The 20,258-nt window shown below is 43.3% G+C and overlaps 1 long non-coding RNA gene across 1 annotated transcript; it reads right to left on the bottom strand.

Moving 5' to 3' along the window:
• Positions 1 to 7,179: 7,179 nt before the first annotated feature.
• On the bottom strand, positions 7,180 to 19,558 carry LOC108349524 (uncharacterized). Its single transcript, XR_001835617.3, has 2 exons — positions 18,459 to 19,558; positions 7,180 to 8,187 (listed from the first exon to the last, which is right to left on the bottom strand). It is a non-coding gene; the product is annotated as an uncharacterized LOC108349524 (long non-coding RNA).
• Positions 19,559 to 20,258: the final 700 nt, after the last annotated feature.

The following is a 20,258-nucleotide window of genomic DNA, read 5'->3' as shown; positions in this document are numbered from 1 at the left end:
TGATGGACAGAGAAGATACTGGGGTCCTTTATTGTCTCCTGTACCCCCCTTTTTTGGCCCCACTCTGGGGATGAGTTGTGATACAGTGAACTGTGACCGAGTGGGAAACATGTCTCTTTTCTCCTTAAATCTGAGGGGACACAGGGTTCTGAAGGCAGTGTTTAATTTTCATGAACAGCGGTGGATTGGCCTCTACTTGATTTTGCCACAGGGATATGCAAGCCTGACCTCAGTGAGGCCATTGATTTTTGTTCTCATACTTTCTTAGGGAGCCCAATGGGCACATTTCACTGTAGAGTCAGGTCTGCTTGGAGAGCCATGGGACCATTTTTTTGTGGGAGGCAGTATAAACAGGTTTCCTAGCTCCCAGTGTCTACACATTACAGGTGACTGAGGGCAGGGCAGATCCTGGCTGGAGTTATTTTCTTCCTGTTCAAGGGCACCCTCTCATAGGCAGTAAATCACCCTCCCTCTTTCCCTGTAGACTCAGTTCATAGGGGACAAACATACCCAGGGGCATGGGTATCTGCTCTTCTCAGCTTGGGGGCTAAGTGATGACAGAGGTGTGGGAGGTCAACAGGCTCCAGTTTGGCAGCCATGAGCTTCATGCCCTCTACCGCTGAGAAATGATTTGGATTGAACAGCAATAGCTGATGATGACTTTGGTATATATTTTTGGAATTAAGGGCAAATGGGTGCTCTGTATTTTAACTTGAATTTTTCTAAAGTAAAGATAACTCATGAAATATTAAATTCGAAAGCTTTTCCTGGAAGAAAAAAATAATAAAAAATGTCATTTTCTCCTTAGTCTGCCTCTAAATTTTGGAGGATGTACAAAATTCATTAGCAGCACACCAGTTCTCTATATAGGTGAGTTCACAGAAGGCCAGGGTAAGTCTCCCCTGGGACCTAGAGGCCTCATGGTTAAACATCTTACTCACTTTAATCTTTGTTCCGATTCATCTGTGAAGCATCTATTTGAAAAAATTATTTGAAAAAATATGCACAGAATAATTAAAAACTGCAAAGCATTGTAGTATTTATCATGCGGGATTTTGAACACAGTTCTACATATTTATTCGTTCATCACTACATAAAACAATGCATTACTCACATATATAAGGAGTGGTCTACCTGATAAATGCATGCAGATCTGTGATCACATTGGCCAGGAGTGTTGTTATGGTTAGTTCTTTTTCAACTTAACTCAAGTTAGAGTCATCCAGAAAGAGTGAACCTCAATTAAGAAAGTACCTCCATCAGAATGGCCTGGGTAAAGTCTGATGGGGGCATTCTCTTGATTGACTATTGATGTGGGAGGGGCCAGCTTACTGCATCTGGTGTGTGGTGTTTGCCACTTCAGGTAGGTGGTTCTGGAGTGTACAAGAAAGCAAGCTGAGCAAGCAAGCCTATAAGCAGCACTCTTCCATGGCCTCTGTCTTAGCTGCCACCTCCAGGTTTCTGCCTTGCTTGAGTTCCTAACCTGACCCATAAATGATGAACAGGGAATCGGGCCTGTGAGTCAAAGGAGCCCTTTTCTCCCCAGGTTGCTTTTGGTCATGGTGTTTGATCACAGCAATAGAAACCTAACCACGACGGGTGCTGTGGTAGGTAGCTTCCGTTGTTAACTCAGGACAAAATGGTATCACCTGGAAACACCCTCTTCATTCTATAGTCCTGTGGGTGGGTCTGTGGGGGAGTTGTTTTGTTTGCCTTAATTGATGGGAGAAGATCTACCCTAAATGTGGTAAGACCTTCACCTCTGTTGACCTTCGTACAGCCTTCATGTACAGACTTGCCTATCGTTCTGTGCAGATGGACTCAGAACTATTGATTTTATCTATCTATCTATCTATCTATCTATCTATCTATCTATCTATCTATCTATCTATCTATCTATGTATCTATCTATGTATCTATCTATGTATCTATCTATGTATCTATCTATGTATCTATCTATGTATCTATCTATGTATCTATCTATGTATCTATCTATGTATCATCTATCTATCTATCTATCTATGTATCTATGTATCTATCTATGTATCTATGTATGTATCTATGTATCTATGTATCTATCTATGTATCTATCTATGTATCTATCTATGTATCTATGTATGTATCTATGTATCTATCTATGTATCTATCTATGTATCTATGTATCTATGTATCTATCTATGTATCTATCTATCTATGTATCTATCTATGTATTTATGTATCTATGTATGTATCATCTATCTATCTATCATCTATCCATCCATCATCCATCTGTCCATCTATCTGTCCATCTGTCCGTCTGTCTGTCTATCGTGGGGGTGGAACACATGTGGAGGTTAGAGGTCTCCTCTTCTACCATGTGTGTCCAGAGTCACAAGGATCAAACTCAGGTCGTCCATCTTGGCTAGCAGCCTCTTTTCTTGCTGAGCCATCTTGCTAGCCCCACTGTCTTGGAACTCCATAGTAAACACAGAATAAGTGGATGCCCAGACATAGAACTGCCATAGAGAACTAGACTTTCATCTGTTTATTTCTCTGGGATATCCTCCTCTCTGTGCATTGCTGCTTCCAAGGATGAGAGCTCTTGAGAACTATTAGGGGCAAACTATGGGGTGGGATGCAGGCTAACGGTCTCCAGGAAGGCCGGTCCAGTTCTCACCACGATCAGAGCTGTAGGTGTCATTTGCACACTTGTCACAGGACGTGTCTTTCTGAAAATATTTTGGGCAAACCTCTCCCATTGTTAGTCATCATTAACTTCAATCTGCTTTGCTGCTGGGGAGATGACACTTCATTTTTAGAAGGTCCAGATGCTTGCTGAACATCTGCGTTTTCCTCAGTAGCTTGTCTGTGTGAACCAGCCTGTGTCTGTTGACAACACCAGTATAAACAGACAGCCTCAGGAATATCAGAACAGCCACAGAATATCGGAATAGGCAGCATCGTGGTGAAAATAGACTTTTCCCCGGATTTTCATTTTTGTGTCATCCCGGTCTCATTTAAGTCTGTGAGGTTAAATGAGATTTGTGTTGTTTTGTTACCCGTTCTGCCTGGCTATGTGAGCCCTAGTTGGGAAGTATTTCTCTATCCTAGGAAATGATCAGAATTCAGCCAGATTTACTGTTTTCCATCCAGTTACAATTTCTAAGGTGGGCCTTTCTGTTGGAATTTTCTAAAAGTGTTACTTACTTAGAGCAGTGGTTCTCACCCTTCCTAATGCTGTGGCCTTTAATACAGTTCCTCATGTTGTGGTGACCCCCAACCGTAAAATTATTTCATTGCTACTTCATAACTAATTTTGATACTGTTATGAATTGTAATGTAAATATATGTGTTTTCTGTCTTAGGCAACCCCTGTGAAAGGGTCATTTGACCCCCAAAAGAGGTCAAAACTCACAGGCTTAGGACAGATGTTTTAAATACTTGTATGAGTTTTAAAGACCAAGAGGTTGTGAGAATAGACCCAAATTTGAAGTATGTAGTTTAGAGTTTTGCCCTGATACTGTTCTCCTGCACCTGCACCTGGGGTAAGCTGGAAATTACTGGAATTGAAAACTGCACAAGTATTCCCATAACACCAACATTGACTATTAATTTATATTTTTACCCAAATATTGTTTTTCAGATGCAATAAAGTCTCTAATTATAATGATATTATTTGATGACATAAACGGAACCTAACATCTCCTCTTTTATTCATTGACTAATTATTGTTAAAGCATTTAGAAGACACCCAGTCATCTTTGATAAACCATCATATTTCCTCACCTTCAGTGATATTAAAATCTACTTTGGACCAGGGACTTAGTGTTTGGTTCCAAGGTTTGATGGTTGCTGCTGGTATGGATGTTTTCTGTAGAATGGATGGGCAGACATCATTGGTCAGAGTTTCTTGAGGTCAAGGTCAAACTCAGGGATTGGGAAGCCCACTAGGAGGCAGGGAGGTGTGTGTGTGTGTTTTCTTCTGGGGGTGCACACATATATTTTGTGTATGTGTTTTTATCAGATGTTAGAATAGACATTGGCTTTCCATTACAGAGAAGATCTGTCTTCTATACTTTGATGATTTTTTTTTTAGATATGATGCGATAACACATGGTATTATTGTTGTGGTTTTTAGATATTAATTGCTATCTTTGTAGGAATTTTAAAATTACAGTGAATTTTTTTCAGTTATATTTTACTTGAGGTTATTTTTCTTTTAAAGTAGGACCTGAAACCAGTACAGTTTCCCTTAATCTGGATTCATCTGTGTTACATTTAACAGCATTATTTTTTAATCTCAGCATAAAATCAGGCTTTCTGTTACTAGTCATTGTATGTCCCACTTTCTTCTATCTTGGGACACTCATTGCTTTGAGGAGGGATGGATGGATGTTAGTAGAATTTCCAGATAACAAACTTAACTCTTTTCCCTTTTTGCCAATGGCATTGGTCCTTGGTTGGTTCCTCTTAAAATGATATTCTGCCACTAGGGGATAGAAAAACGGTTTACCAGTTAAAATCACTTGTTCTTCCAGAGATCCCAGGTTTGAATCCCAGAACCCATTAGCATTTCACACCGTGGGTCTGATGCCCTCTTCTGGCCTCTGGAGGTACTGCATGCATATGGTACACACGCTAATCTAAAGACAACCGACCAACCACATCAAACAAACCAGCGGACAACCCCATACACACGGATAAAATAAAAATCAAAGGTATTTTAAGGATTAGAACTTTACACCCAAGCAAGGTTTAATGTACAAGCCTATACAATCTTACTTTCTGTGTGACAAGATATCTAGCCAAGATTGGATTTACTGTCCTTTGCTTTAAGGTGGGAATGATGGCCATATTTTAGGTATTTCCATGAGGAATGATTGAAATAACGTGTGTAAAGCACCCAGCTGGATGTAAAGCTTGGCACATGAATGCGCATGCTCTTTTATTCTGATAGAGTAAATTAGGCTGTTGAGAAGATCAAATGGCTCATTTGACAATCCAATTCATTGGAAGAATCTCAGTATTGTCACAAGGCTTGAAAGTATTTTCTTTAATCATTTTTCTTTGAAGAACTAGACTTATTTCTTGAATTTCCGAGCCTACTGGAGACAGAACAGGGGCCTGTACCGTAAGCAAGCATGTAATTACTGCATCAGAGCTCCTGTCTTGTGCATTCTGCATGGGAACAGTGTTCCATGTGGGTTCTCTGGGAACCCGCCATGTCCCATTGAGCATGCCCGGTGGGTGCCTTTAGTATTCCACCCAAATCCACTCGATGAGGTATTGAGAAAGGGCAAAGGTCAGCTCAGGTGCTTGGCCCTCCTGCTGCATCAAAGCACTGTACTGGGTCCTTGTTCATATCAAAAACTCACCTGTGGCAATAAGTTTCCACAATACTGAATGTCACATGCTGCGAGCTGGGCTGGGACAAACTAGAGAAACCATGTGACAGACAGAACCAGTGACGGAGCACACTGAGAGACAAGAGTCTGCACACCCAACACATAACTTACGTGCTTGAGCCAGTGACAGAATTTTCTTCTTATTAAGTGCTAATTAATTTGTCCACTAGTTTATAGACCTGCTGGATGCTCCCTCCTCATGCATATTTTATGACTTTGGCTAAGTAATTAAAGTTTCCTGAATAGCTCGTGTTTCTGCTGTGCATGTGGCTTATCTCTTTTGGGGATTCTGTCACTGAAAATGCAAGCTGCACTCAGAGAAGGCCGCTGGCCCTCCAGCTGGCTTCTGCCACCCAGCCTAGGGAGCTAGGAAGCCGGTCTGTCGAGGCTGAGCTCAAGTGGGGCTGAGTCCCAACTGCCTCCTGAATGTCATCCACAGAACTTGCCTGGAAACCATTCCTGTGTAGAAGCCTCGGAAGGCCCAGGCAGTGACATGAAATTTACGGGAGGGTTCCAGCTACCTGGGTTCTGGAGATGTCAGCAAAGGACATGCCTGCCCATGCTGATTTTTTATGAATCCCACATTCTCGTATTTGAATAAGCTAATGTCCTTCAAACCGACCATGTTCTCCTGCTCCTGATCAGTTCCTGCTCCTGGAAGCAAATCTGGGGGCTGAGCACAAGGCGGGCCTCACTGTTACCTCAGGGCAGCAGCTGCTGCTTTGTGCTGATCCCTCACTCCACATCTCCACACAGGAGCCACTGGCTCCCATCATTCCTCTGGCCACACCATCACTTCCTCTTTTGTCTGTGGAATATTATGGAAGCCAGTTAGCAAGCCCATTGACAGCATCATGGATAACCTTTCCCTCTTCCTATCCCCGGTCCTTATGAAACAGTGCTGCCAACATTTTCTAGAGCAAGGTTCCTTGTTTCATAAACAGGTTTCATGGGTTGGTATGTCTCATTACTTGTTGATTTTAAGTCCTATTAATTGTCTCCTGAGGGATTTATTTTTTTCTTTTTCTGGAAAACACTGAGGGACTCACCATCAGCGTACTACTACCCTGTGTAACGTCAGGTTCCCACTACAATACACCCAAGGACAGCGCACTTCAGGGGGAGCCAGCAGAATGCTATGCTATCACTGGTTTAGATTTTAAGTTGAAATTAAGACAGTGTTTGCCTTTCACTGTATGGAAGCCTCATTGGTTAGTGTGCTCCCAAAAGCCGGGTTATGAGTTTGCTGGCGGCTGCTTCTTCGTACACATCTGCTGAGAAGTGTTTCCTTTGAAGAGACAATGTTTGGAGTCCTTTAAGCTGTTGTCTTTTTGTTGATTTTAGGTCATATATGTAAACTTATATGACAATGATAATGACAAACCTAATAGGACAGGGAGTAAACAAGCAAACAAACAAAACAAGCAAACAAACAAAAACAGTATTGAAAGATGCTCAATAAGTTTAATCATCTGAATAAAAATAAAAACTAAAATGGTGACTCACCTCATACCCCTGGGAATAAATTAAAAAAAAAAGAAAGAAAGAAAGCAAAACTAAATACCTTATCCCTGTTAGGATGGAGAGCCTGAAACCCCAGATGTCCTTGACAGGATTTTAGGAAGTAAAGTCCCTATAAAAGCAACCAGAGAATTTCCTTTTTCATTGATAAAATGTACTTACTATACAACCCAGAATCCTATCCCCACAGGAATTTACCTGAAAGAGAATTGAAAGTATATTTGTGCACAAGACAATCTGAACAAGAATGAACCATTTGACAAGAGTCGAAACCACAACCATCTTGGATATTTATTAACTGAGCAGGGCATACACAGAATGCGCTAAATCCCTAAATGGAATATTACTCAGCCATAAGAATGAAATATAGGCATATGCTATGACATGGATAGGACTCAAAGTCTCTGTATATGGGATATGTCAGAAAATAGCAAATATCGTAAGGTTCCGTGATTGTGGTCAGGATAAAAATGTTCTGGATACAGAATGAGGATTAGAGGCCAGTGCTGAAGAGGACTGCTCGCCGAGAGATTGCTAATGGGTGAAGAACTTAACTGTAGAGAATAATGCTCTAAATAGAGTTATTAAGCTGCCACATCCTCCCCCACTGTATACTTTAATAAGTAAATTTTATGGTGTGTGAATTATACCGTAATAAAACTGTTATTCTAAAAAGTGAAATTAGAATTCTATCACCAGCATGCAGAAGTGCTTACGGTTTTCTTTTCCTGGATCGAACTCTTTATTGGATAATACACTGTACTCCCTGGTTCTTTGATACCCACTGAGCACAGAAGAGACTGAAGCTCATGGAAGAGTGTACCTATTTATCAGCCGCTGTTAGGCACCGCCAAACATTGTGTTGTGCACATGGCTCCGAGCACTGTAATTTCAGTCAGCTACTGCTCAGAGAGTTAAATCCCACAAAAGGAATAACCAGGTTGATGACTAAGGGCTGCTCGCCTCACAGAACTCTGCCTATACCTCTCCGCTGCTATTTTAGTTAGGTTTAGTTGACATGACTTCCACCTAAATGCTTTCCCTGCTTGGCCCTTGACAGGTTCATATTAAGTCGAGGAAACATTGCTGGGAATGAGGATCTGTGTCTGTGCTTCTTGAGAAGGAAGGTTGCAGCTTCTTTAATGTAGCTTGCCAGATGTTGCAGGAGGAACGGTGTTGCCCTGAGCACCTCAGAACTCAAGAACACAGCATAGCTCCCAGTTGAATTCCACATGCAGTGACCTTCGTTCAGCAGGCAAATTAGACCGCTCCTCTGGTCTGCCTGCAAAGTAATGTGTACATAATAAGGGTTGGGGAAAATAACTCAGCCTGTGCAGATGAAGTGCTTGTCTTGTCATCATGAACACCTGAGACCCGATCCCCTGCATCTGGATGAAAAGCCAGACTTCGAGGTGGTCTGTGTGTATAATCCTAGCACTGGGGAGGGGAAGGTGAGTGGATCCCTGGGGCTCCTTGGCCAGTCAGCCTCAGTTCTTACAGATCTTGGCCTGTAAAAGACTGTTCTCAAGTAAAAAGGTAAAGGGCTTCTAAGAACAACACTGATTTCTGTTTAGTCTCCCCGTGCTCACGTACAGATGCAGGTGTGCACTCGAGTGCAAATACACACCCCATGAGAACATGCACACATGTATGCATGTGTATGCACGTGTACCTGCAAAGCCAGACCCATAATCATCACAAGGTTGTAAACAAAGAAGGAACAATTTGAAAGTTCAAAGTCTCTTAGGATTTAGTTTAGAAACTACATGTCAGAAGTCAGTCCCCTGCCAGCCAGGCGTAGGACCATTTTGTTTAATCATGAAGACCAGATGTCCTTTCAGCGCTGGAAGACCTTTGGCTGGATGCCAAGGGAGACTGTAGCATCTGAAGGAATATTCTTGGGTCCTGGGGGGTGCAGCATGAGGGTTGGGTCTGGAAACGGCATTCCTGTGGACAGTTATACGCACCTTTACGTAATAGCTCCTGTGTGTTTGGAATGTGGAATATAATGTCAGCGGCACCTGGCGGGTCTGTCACCCGAGAGCTCAGAGCAGAGAACACAGGCTCAACCCTGTCCTGGCATAAGATGACCTGTGGTGGATACCACAACCAGGAAGCACGAGCGGAGCCAGGCAAATTAAAGCAATAAACAATTAGCCCTTGCTAGGTATGTAGCGAGAGATACCTTGCACGGAGGGGCCACACTGAATGTGTGGTTTGAAAATGAGCAGATGGGGAAGAATGTCCTAATTAGAGAGTAGCTGGGGCAAAGACAGGCAGAAAAACGTGCTTGTGATGGTCTGGGGGACATGCCAGGGGCACTGCCAAGCCACCTACAGCTCTGGTTTATGCCGAGACCCTCTAACTTTCTTCAAAGGGGTTACCATCTACCTGTATTTTTTTTAAATGTAAAACTACAACTGTACACAAGCAGAGGAAAGAGCACTGTGTCCCAGACGCGGTCAGCATACTCCTGATCTATCTACACAATAAGACACAGACCCACAGGCAAAGATTCTCTCTGTCTCAGAGACGCTTTGGAATCTGAGACAAATATCAACCAATTTTACTCAAAAATATTCTGGTGTGAGCCTCCACAAGGTATGAACTCTGGAAAAAAACAATGATCACATTATCATCAAAAACAAAGCAAATAATGGGAAACTCCAGGGCAGAATCTGAGTCGGATTTGACACTGTCTTGTATTTGATGACACCAGCATCCACGGACCTGAGTCTTTCTGATCTCTCTTTGGAATTTTGTGTCTCCCTAGAAAGGATGCTGGGGCAGACAGGAGTGCATGCCTAAAACTCAACCGCTTGCCAGTTGTGTAGACCGACTTAGTCACTGTAGTCCCATGAGAGGGCCATGTTGAGGCATGGTCCCTATGACTTTGGGGAGGTGATTCTCATGAAAGGTTCTTATGTCAGTGGGCTATACCTTTGTGGGGCTCTGTTCTTCCAATTGCCTTTCTCTTTCTGTTTTTGGTCGTGGTGTTTATCAAAGCGACAGAAAACGAGTTAAGATAATTTCTTTGCTCTTTGCTCATTGGTCCATGAGAGGAAAGGTTGACCCTGCCAAGTCTCCTACCGTGATGAACAGGCTACTTCATCAAGGACCGAAAACTTCCAAATCGTGAGCCAAGACTGTCCCTTCCTCTTCACAAGTTAGTTAACTACTTAGTGGATTGTTTTAGTCTTTAATCCCTCGGCTCCATTGAAGGTCTAAGGTTTCTGTTTCCAACCAGTAAAAGTTGAAAAAAGCACTTGCCTAAGGGATTCTGATGGGTCCATTCTGCTTATCTAACGGCACCCTTTGTCCATGACAGAGTGTGATAACCATTGGCTTCCCGTGTTTTAAGAAGGTACTGGATACTTACTTACCAGCAAGTGTTCTGACACTAAAAGTATTTGATGGGCTGGTGGTGTGGCTCAGTGTGCAGAGTGCTTGTCTAACATGCACTGTGTTTGGGGCTCATTCTCCAGCATCGCATAAACTGTGTGTGGTGGCACTTGCCTGGGATCTCAGCTTTTGGGAGGTGGTGGCCAAAGTATCAAAGTTAATGGTCATCCTCAGATGCAGAATGAGTGTGAAGCTATCCTGGGATACATAAGACCATTTCTCAAAATGCAGAGGAAAACTCCCCAAGTTGACATAAATGCTATCCCAAAGATCCAGCTTTATAATGATATTCTCTCTTAGATTTTCAATCTTTTAAAAAATATTTAAAATTGTTTAATTCTGTGAATATGTTTGTGTCAGTGTTTGGGAATGTGAACGTGTGTGCACGTGCCTGGAGATCTGGGAGAGCTGAAGTTACACAGCTGTGATTCACCCAACATGTATGCTGGCCAGTCAATGTGCTCTTGACCTCAGAGCCATGACTCAAGGCCCACTTTATCAGTGGTTATTTATAACTATAATTATAACATGAAGTCTTGGAAAAGACAAGAAACATTCTCTCCAGGATTTTGAGCTTTTCCTCCCCACCCTTGCTGCTGGGGCTGGTAGGCAAATCACTGGGCAGTGGTTCACGCCTTTACATGTAGATCAAAGAGCCAATTGCAAGAGAGATGCACAGGCAGGATTGTGCGCGATAGGATTCTGAAAAGCCGTCTCTTCTGTGCTTATTAAACAAAGAGTGGGGTCATGGGAAATTATTTCTTTTGATTATTCTGGTCTTACATTCTGTGCTACCTGGCCTGCCACCAAGACTGTGAGGAAAATAAATGGCCATTTGTCTATGTCTGTATTTTGAAGTCTGCTATTGCTCCTGTCTCAGGACTATCCAAACACGGAGCTGCCAGCAGGGATACATTGCTGGTGGAAACACCTGCTAGAGAGGAAATAGGGGTACCATGCAAACCATGGTAAAGTCAGCAGACTCTCTCTGGTTTGCTGTGGTTCCATATCACAGTGATTTTGCCAGCAATCTGCACTGTTTTGTTGAAGCATTTGCATCAATCAGTCGGAGAGCAATGCTGAAGCTCTCAAAGGCAGATGATGGGAGTGAGGATTCCCTCTCAGTCCCAGCAAATTCTCACCCGGAAAACACAGCAGCCCGCTCGGCGATGCACAGGTAAACAGCCCAGGGTCCACAGAGACCAGCTGTGAATCTCCTCAGTCCCCAGGGAAGGTAGCTGACACCCGGCCCCTCCTCTTCTTTTGCTGTCATTTTGTAACTGGAAATTGATTTTTTTTTTCCCAGGAGGTAGTTGAAGGGACTGGGCATTATCTTTTCGATCCCAATGATCTCCTTCTTTTCATCCCCTTAGATAATCTCCACCAACATTGTGTGTCCTTGCAGATGATGTTCAAAGCCAGAGATAGTCCCGATAATCAAGGCAGTTTGTCGTTGGATTATCATATGCTTAGCTGAGTATAGCGGTTCAAAAACCTGCTCCACTTTGATTGGGATGAGACGGCTTGATGACTTTATTTCGTTTATTCCTCTGAGAATCCTAGCACTCAGGCTGCTAAAGGAATTGGGAAACTCCACACCTATTTTATCAGCCCAAGAGTCACCTAGCCTACTGGAAACGTAGGAAAATAAATTCTCTTTAGTGCTATTATCAAGTGTTGTTACAGGATAACAGATTATGAGATAGAAAATTGCGCCTTTTAGGTTTCCGTGTACATGGGGTGCAGTTTTAGCCTAAGGAATGTTTGGAATGGGTTGGTAAATGCTGACGATTTGGCACCTAAGAGAAAGGTGCATTCTGTGATTATTTTATTATTTAATTTAATTTATGCGTATGGCTATTTTGCCTGCTTGTATATCTTTGCACCCACAGAGGCTGGAAAAGGAGGTTGAGTTACCTGGAATTGCAGCTACAGAGTCTTGTGAGTCACCACACGGGTGCTGGGAACTGAGCCTTGCAGTAGAGCAGCCAGTGACTGTCCTTAACTTCAGAGCAACTCTCCTGCCCCAAACTGTGTCTGCTGTCCTGGTGTCATCCCTGTAACCGTGCAACTTTGAAGCAGCATTTCTGCTACAGTTTCCACCTGTTCTTCACCTTGTCTAAACTCTGAAAATACGGATCATCCCCTCTTGACATATGTGAGCTAATGTCAGATCTTTTGTCCCTTGTGACCTCTGGTCTGATGGGAGCTCATAGGTGACAGAAGTCTGACATGGTTATACTTGCTCATGGTGTGTATGTCACTTTTGTCTTAAAAAAAAAAAAAAGACACAATTTCAGTTCTACACAGTTTCAGCCATTACTGATTATAGTAGTTCTTCCCAGTTGTCAACTTGACTATATCTGCGATGGACTACAAGCCAGAATTGAAGGGCTCCCCTGTGATCCAGATCCTGAGGCTGGAAGACACAAGATTCTGACCTGGATCTTGGCATGGAGATCTTGAGGCATAGTGGCCATGAAACGCTTAGGCCCAGGCAAGGTAGTACACGATTTTAATCCTGGAGACTGAGGCAAGGAGATCTCTGAGTTCAAGGTCAGCCTGGGATAAAGCCAATCCCAGATCCAGGCATGGCAGTACACACCTTTAATCTGGGCCACACCTTCTCCTGGAGACCTACACAAGGACATTGGAAGGAGGAAGAGTCTTTCTTCTTCGCCTGCTTGCACTTGCTTGCCAGCACATCGGCTGGAATCTACTTCTATAAAAGCCCAGCTGAAACAACTCACCTCATGGGACTGAGCAACTACTGGATTCTTGGACTTCCCACCCACAGCTGCCCGTTGTTGGGTTAGTTGGACCGCAGACTGTACATCATCACAACGAATTCCCTTAATATATAGAGGCGTTCTAGAAGCTCTGCGACTTTAGAAAACTCTGACTAATACACTGATCTTGGTCACTTCAGTAAAGACATCGCATTGTCTTCAGTAAATTAGTACCTTGGTTATGCCTCTCTTCCTGTAAAGCTTGTGGTATTGTGCGTTGAGTGCCGTATTTCTTCATTTTGTGTTTATCTGGCACCCTAGTTCTTGTTTACCTTTACTTGACCATCTCACTGGACGTGCAATTGTCAGTTTCATCTTATCTCCCAACACGTCAGCCTTTATTTCCTTCGGGTCCTGTGTGGCTTCTGGAGAGGAGCCAAGTCCCCCGTCTTTCTGGTGCCTTGTGGGTGTGGTGTCTTATTCTTCCAGTGTTGTAGGGTTTCCTCCGAATGTCACTTCTGTAGTTTCAACAGGAAACTGCCAGGTATGTTTCTTGTGCTTCTTCTGTTTGAAGTCTACGAGCCTCTCCGGTCTGTCACATGCTGTCAGCAGTGATTTGAATGAGAAATGTTCCCCCATTAGGTTTAAGTATTGGTCCCCAGTTGGTGGCACTGTTTGGAGAGGTTTTACCAATGGAAGCACATCACTGGGAATGAGTTTGAGAGTTCACAGCCCTACCCACTTCCAGTTCTCTGCTTTAGGTTCACTGGGTTTCCTCAGCCTGCTGCTCGGCACGAGGCCTCCTGATTGTGATGGACTCCTGTCTCTCTAGAATCATAAGTCAAACTAGACTCTTCCATAGCTGTTCTTAGTCATGGTGTTTTATCACATTGACAGAAATACCACTAATACAGTATTTATCATCCACTTTGCCAAACCTACAGAAGCTATCGCTTCATTTTCTCTGTCTGTCTTTTCTGTTATATGTAGCATGCCTGTGTAATTAGCCCACAGTTGTTGGATAATCTGGACCATATGTTTCTATTCTTTCTGCTCTCTGCATTTCAGTTTTACAGGTTTTTCCTTGTATTTTCAACCAAAGGCACTTTCACATCTCTGTGTTTCCATATCTAATACTTCCTCTTGGTTTCTTCTTAGGGGTTTTTTTCTTCTCACAAACTTAGACTTGTGTGTGTGTGTGTGTGTGTGTGTGTGTGTGTGTGTGTATGTGTGTGCATGTGTATGTATGTATGTATGTATGTATGTATGTGTACATGCATATGTGTATATGCATTCCTATAGGCCAGTTCTCAACCTTCCTAATGCTGCAACCCTTTAATACAGTTCCTCCTGTGTAACTTTAATTTTTTTTAAACCTTATTTTTAATGACAGTTCTTTTTTTTTTTTTTTTTTTTTTTGGTTCTTTTTTTTTTTCGGAGCTGGGGACCGAACCCAGGGCCTTGTGCTTCCTAGGTAAGCGCTCTACCACTGAGCTAAATCCCCAGCCCCTTAATGACAGTTCTTAAATGCTTTAACCTCCCTGTAGCCTACCACTCACCAGAGGTAATGGAAAAGAAAGGAGTGAATCTGTTTAGAAAGCTTCTTTGGAGCACCTCCCATCTGTGTTGTGTGGAAATTGGCAGTTCAGTTCACAGTTAGCTTGATCCACTTGCAAACACTTCATGACTGTACCAGTCCAGTTTGGTAGAGCTGGGTTAGCAACAGCAGTGGCATGACCTAGCAGAAACAGCCAGGCCTCAAAGTCAGCCTGAGCTCAAGTCAGCAGGAGGGACCAGGAGGAACATCAGGAGAAGTTCTCAGCTGTGCCTCTTGTAAGACCCACAATCTGCACAGGTAGCAGAGGATGGCCTTGTCAGGCATCAGTGGGAGGAGAGGCCCTTGGTCCTGTCAAGGCTCAATGTCCCAGTACAGGGGAATGTCAGGGCAGGGAGGTGGGAGGGAGTGGGTGGGTGGATGGGGGAGCACCCTCAAAGAAGTGGGGAGGGACGTGGGGGTGGGGATGGAATAGCTGGTTTCTGGAGGGGAAACCAGAAAAGAGGATAACATTTAAAATGTAAATTAAAAGATCCAACAACAACAACCCACCAAATGAACAAAAGATACAAAATGAACTGTACAGTGGTAGCGCATGCCTTTAATCCCAGCATTCATGAGGTAGAGGCAGGTGGATCTCTGAGTGGATGCCAGCCTAGAGTACAGAGCAAGTTCCAGGACAGCTGACACAAAGAAACCTGTCTCCCAATTCCTTCTATGAAGCCACAATTACGCTTATACCAAAACCTCCACAAAAACCCACCAAAGAAAGAGAACTTCAGACCAATTTCCCTTATGAATAGTGATGCTGAAATACTCAATAAGATTCTTGCAAACCGAATCCAAGAACACATCGAAACGATCATCCATCATGATCTTCATTCCAGGGATGCAGGGATGGTTCAATATACAGATATCCATCCACTATATAAACAAACTCAAAGAAGAAAAACCACATGATTATCTCATTAGATGCTGAGAAAGCATTTGACAAAATTCCACACCCTTCATGGTAAAAGTCTTAGAAAGATCAGGAACCTAAACAGAGCTGTTTACTTCTTGAGTCCTAAGCAGCTGCCCCTTAGAGCATTCCTAGTCTGAACGGAGATTACTGATACTCAACAGCCTCAGACAATTGTCTTCTCTTCATCCCTCTGTTGTTGATGCTGTCATGTGATCATGCAATCAGAACATGCCTAGTAGCTCACGAGGTAGAACTGACACCATGTTTCATGGTCTTGACAACCTGTATGCAACTCGGGCTGACCATCATGAAAGACAGATCTGAAAAGACTGCTGTCCTATTTTGAGTGGCATGCCTAAAGTTATTAATCAAATTTTATCATATATATATGTATATATGCAATTTATCTATCTTTTATAAGCAAGGATGTATTTCATGTTCAGTTTCACAGATACTTCATATATGTTATTAATTCTATTTTACATAGATATTACTTATATATTTATTTCACATATCGATATTTATAGGAGGAAAGTGAATCGTAAGAGCTGTAGATCAATATAAATTTTACATATGACAAGTTGAACATACAAACCTGAAGTCTTGTTCCTTTTCAACCTGACATTTTCTTTTCTTTTCTTTTTTTTTATTGACTATGTTATTTATTCACTTTATATCTGGATCACAGCTTTTCCTCCCTCTTCTCTTCTTAGTCCTTCCCTCTATCCTCCCCTCCCCCATCCATCCCTTCTCCCTTTCTTTCCAGAAAAGGGGAGGCCTTTCCTAGACATCAAACAGCCCCGTATGCAGTAAGACTAGGTAGGTACACACACTCTCTTCCACTGAGGCTAGATGAGGCAGCCCACTTAGAGGAAAAGGCTCCAAGGACAGGCAATGAATTCAGGGAGAGCCCCTGCTCCTGCTGTAGGAGTTCCACACGAAGACCCAGCTGCATGACGGTTACATTTGTGTAGTAGGCCTAGGTCCACTCCACTCATGCTTTCTGGTTGGCGGGTTCGTCTCCATGAGCCCCAGTGGGCCCAGGTTAGTTGACTCTGTAGGTTTCCTTGTTCAACCTGACATTTCTATTAGTGTTTCTCAGAAGTGGCCTAATTTGATGGCTAAGCACAGTTTGGATCCCAGCACTTTGTGGAGCAAGTTTGTATCTAACAGCGCAATCCGAGCAGTCTCTGAGCCTCCAGCCTTCCTTTGCCTGGCATTGACAGGTCTGTGATGTGTGCCAGGCACCGTGGAGTGAGTAGGACACAGGAGCAGAGTGTGGTGTTAATGTTGTCTGTGATGTCTTACCGCTTTTATTTATGCACTGTTCTTTGATTTCTATCAGATTTGATTCTACTTTCAAAACATTAGAAAACCCAGAGCCCCTGGGGTTTGCTCTGTTTTCTAGGATTTCTTGATCACCTCCTAAGGTCCACAGTCATCACGTCAGGGCCCCATTCCTTCCTGTTTCTTCCCATTGTGGAGAACAGAGAAAGCTTATTTGTCCCCATAAACTATTTTTTTTTCCTAAATCAAACCTACAAAGACTAAAAGACGCAATGAACGCTAATAGCGGTTCCGCGAGTCAGTGTTTTATATTCTGGGGAAGGCCAGATTATTTGTTTATCTTTTGCTGCTGTGTTGTTTGCTTTTGGAATCAGGGTCTCAAATCTTAAAACAGACTAACCGGAAAGTTACCTATTGTCTCGGCTGGCCTTTAACCCTGAGACCTTCTCTTAACTGGCTGAGTGCTGGAATTGCAGGTTGGTATCATCACACTTGTTCCATTTCTTTTGTGAAAGCATTTTGATTATGCATACACAACACACACATAGACAGTACCTATACACACACACACACAGACACATACCTATATATACATACACATATATGTGTATATGCATATGTATATGTATATACTCATACATACACATATATGAATCGTTAAGGTATTAACACATGGGCTATCATTTCTACTGCTGAGAATGGAGCCTAGAAAATATGAATATGGACCAATATTTATAAAAATAAACTTATTATCCTTATATTAGGTAACAGCTACATATACATTTACACACTCACACTGCACCATCAGAAATGGCAGCCATCTAAAGGTAATATATGAGACACTTTATGAAAAGATATAGACACAGTCTGGGCATCAACATTCTACCCACATGTAGGTGTTCACAGTCTAGGAGTTCACGTGAAAAAAAGTAAAATACAGAAAATACTGCTTTGGGTGGGTTTCATATCCTTTTACATTCACATGTTTCTCTAATTCCACATTGTTTGAATCTGATAAAACAAAGGGGTAGACTCATTTCAGAAGCACCATTTTAGAAAAAAGGTCATCTGTTCTGATAATTCTGTTCAGAAATGAACGGGGGTGGGGGGGTTGGGAGTTGAAAGGGGGGCATGCTGTTCAGCGTGTGCTGGCCACATGGCACATTTCTAGGGCTCTTTTGTGCTTGATTTTGTCCCTCTGAGACAGCACAGTGGGCAGAGGAGCCCAAAGGGAGCAGGCACAGCACACTCAGAGTTCCTGGATTCTCTGCCCAGGATCCCTTCCCCCACTTCCCTATCTGAAGCTCTGCAGTCAACCTTAGTGAATCCGGGTAGCGATCCTGCCCAGTGCCCTGCTGCAAGCCCAGCTGTTTTCTGCACCCTCTCTGATAACAGGGAGAGGGCGCCCAGCATCCGCTTCTGAGACAGCTGGATGGGGATGTTACTGTTGCCTCCTGGATCCTGTGCATGCGAAAGGAGGATCCCTGGAATCAGACATTGTTATATTCTCTCAATCTCTCTCTCTCTCTCTCTCTCTCTCTCTCTCTCTCTCTCTCTCTCTCTCTCTCTCTCTCTCTCTCTCTCGGAAAGGAGGCTAAAAATAGGCGTAGAAGTACCTTGCAGCTTCCAGGCTAGTGGCTAGAAAGTCACCATACAGAGGTTAACAAGCCAGCGTTAAGACAAAGTAAAGTAGTGAGTGCTCGCGATGTCACCGGAGTAAATAGGGGAGAAAGGCTGCTCTGACGTGCTGGATTCATGAACTTTCCTGTTCTGCTCCACCCAGAGCGCAGAAACTCCTCTGCCACACCGGATGCTGTAGCTGCATTTGCAAGCCACTGTCTCTTTCACCTCTGAGGCCTGGGAACCATAGCTCCCCTGTGGTTGCTCCTTGCCAGGCTTCCGTAGCCTCCAGGGATCTGCAGGTCTCTCCAGGAATGTTGCTGTGAGCCGGAAGCGGCATTGTCTCATCCGAATGCTTTGAGGAGGATCCAGGACAGGTTTGCCAGCTTCTAGACAGTATAGCACATCAGCCCGGCTTCTGTGAGTCTCTGCTTTGTGAATCTGCTTTCTGGACTTGTCCTTATTCACTACCCAAATTAGCTTAATGCACTACGGAAATCTCAGTTCGACCTGGAGGCAGCCGTAGCAGGGGAGAAACAGAGCTCCGAATCAATTGGCCAGGCGAAGGAGTGGGGGTCGGGGGAGACAAAAGAAACATTGTGTCAAATTTATTTTCCGCACCCTTGGGATTGCAAGCAGAGCAGCAAGGCTCCCAGCGCCAAGTAGCATGGTGGCATGTGAGGATGATCACAGCGAGAGGGAATAGGGCCGGCTTGGATTTTAGCTAAAATAAATCACATTCATGTCAAACTGCAAAGGGCACATAGGTTGCAAAGAAGACAAGTGGCGAAGTAGCAACATCAAATACTTATCTCAAATTTACCACGGGCCTTACATCGTTCTCTAACTCGCGTATATATCATTTAAATGTATCCACAGTTTAAGTAGGGCACTAGGTCCGTTCTACCCTCCACCTGTGCTCTCAATGCTTCCCTACGTGTCTGCCAGTTTGTGGGATGCCTGCAGCTAGGATGAATCAGAATACAAAGAGAGGGCTGACAGGTTCATGAATGCCCAAGGTGAGCTGTGACCTAAAATGAGACCAGTTCTAAGGAAAGATGGATCGTGTGTCATGCATGCTGGACCAGCAGATGGCAGCAGAGTTCTGGGCTCCCGCTACAGTGAAACTCCGCTCTTTTATCAGAGTGGTCCTATGTGCCCTCCCTCTGTGTCACTGACCCCAGAATGACATCTTTGATTTATACTCATACATGACTAGCATCTCTCCCTTTTACTACAAATGTATGGCATTAATTCAGAGGGCACCATTCTCTGGATGGGACATCCTGCTTACAGAAAAAAGAAAAATAGAGTTTAAAGGGGTGAAGGAATTACACAGAACAAAATAGGGAGTATGTGTGTTTTCCTGTCTTTAAGCTTGTCAGTCTATTTTACCTCATAACCAAAACACAATGCTTTGGTTAAAAGTGTTTTTGCAACTAGTTCCTAGTATGAGGCAGCATAAGTCTTTAATTTTGTTATCTGGGGAACAGAGACAAGAGGATGTCTGTGAGTTCAAAGCCAGCCTGGTTTACACAGTGAGCTTTAGGTCAGCCAGGTACAAAATGAGACCCTGCTTAAAAACAAACAAACAAACAAACAAACAAACTCTTGCTTGATTGGCCATTCAGTCTCTCCATATTTAATAACATTCTATCCCCGAAACTGTTTTTAAATACCCCCTAACATAATATGATTAGAGATAGTGCCCAGAGCCAAATTTCACATTGTCCTTAAAACCATAGTCGGAGATTCTCCAGGTCTTCCCAGCTGTATTTTAATGGTTTAATGATTTT

Source organism: Rattus norvegicus, chromosome 1, assembly GCF_036323735.1.
Source record: "Rattus norvegicus strain BN/NHsdMcwi chromosome 1, GRCr8, whole genome shotgun sequence".
Lineage (NCBI taxonomy): Eukaryota > Metazoa > Chordata > Mammalia > Rodentia > Muridae > Rattus > Rattus norvegicus.
Note: the sequence above shows the minus strand (reverse complement) of the source record. Positions and strands in the feature narration are given on the sequence as shown.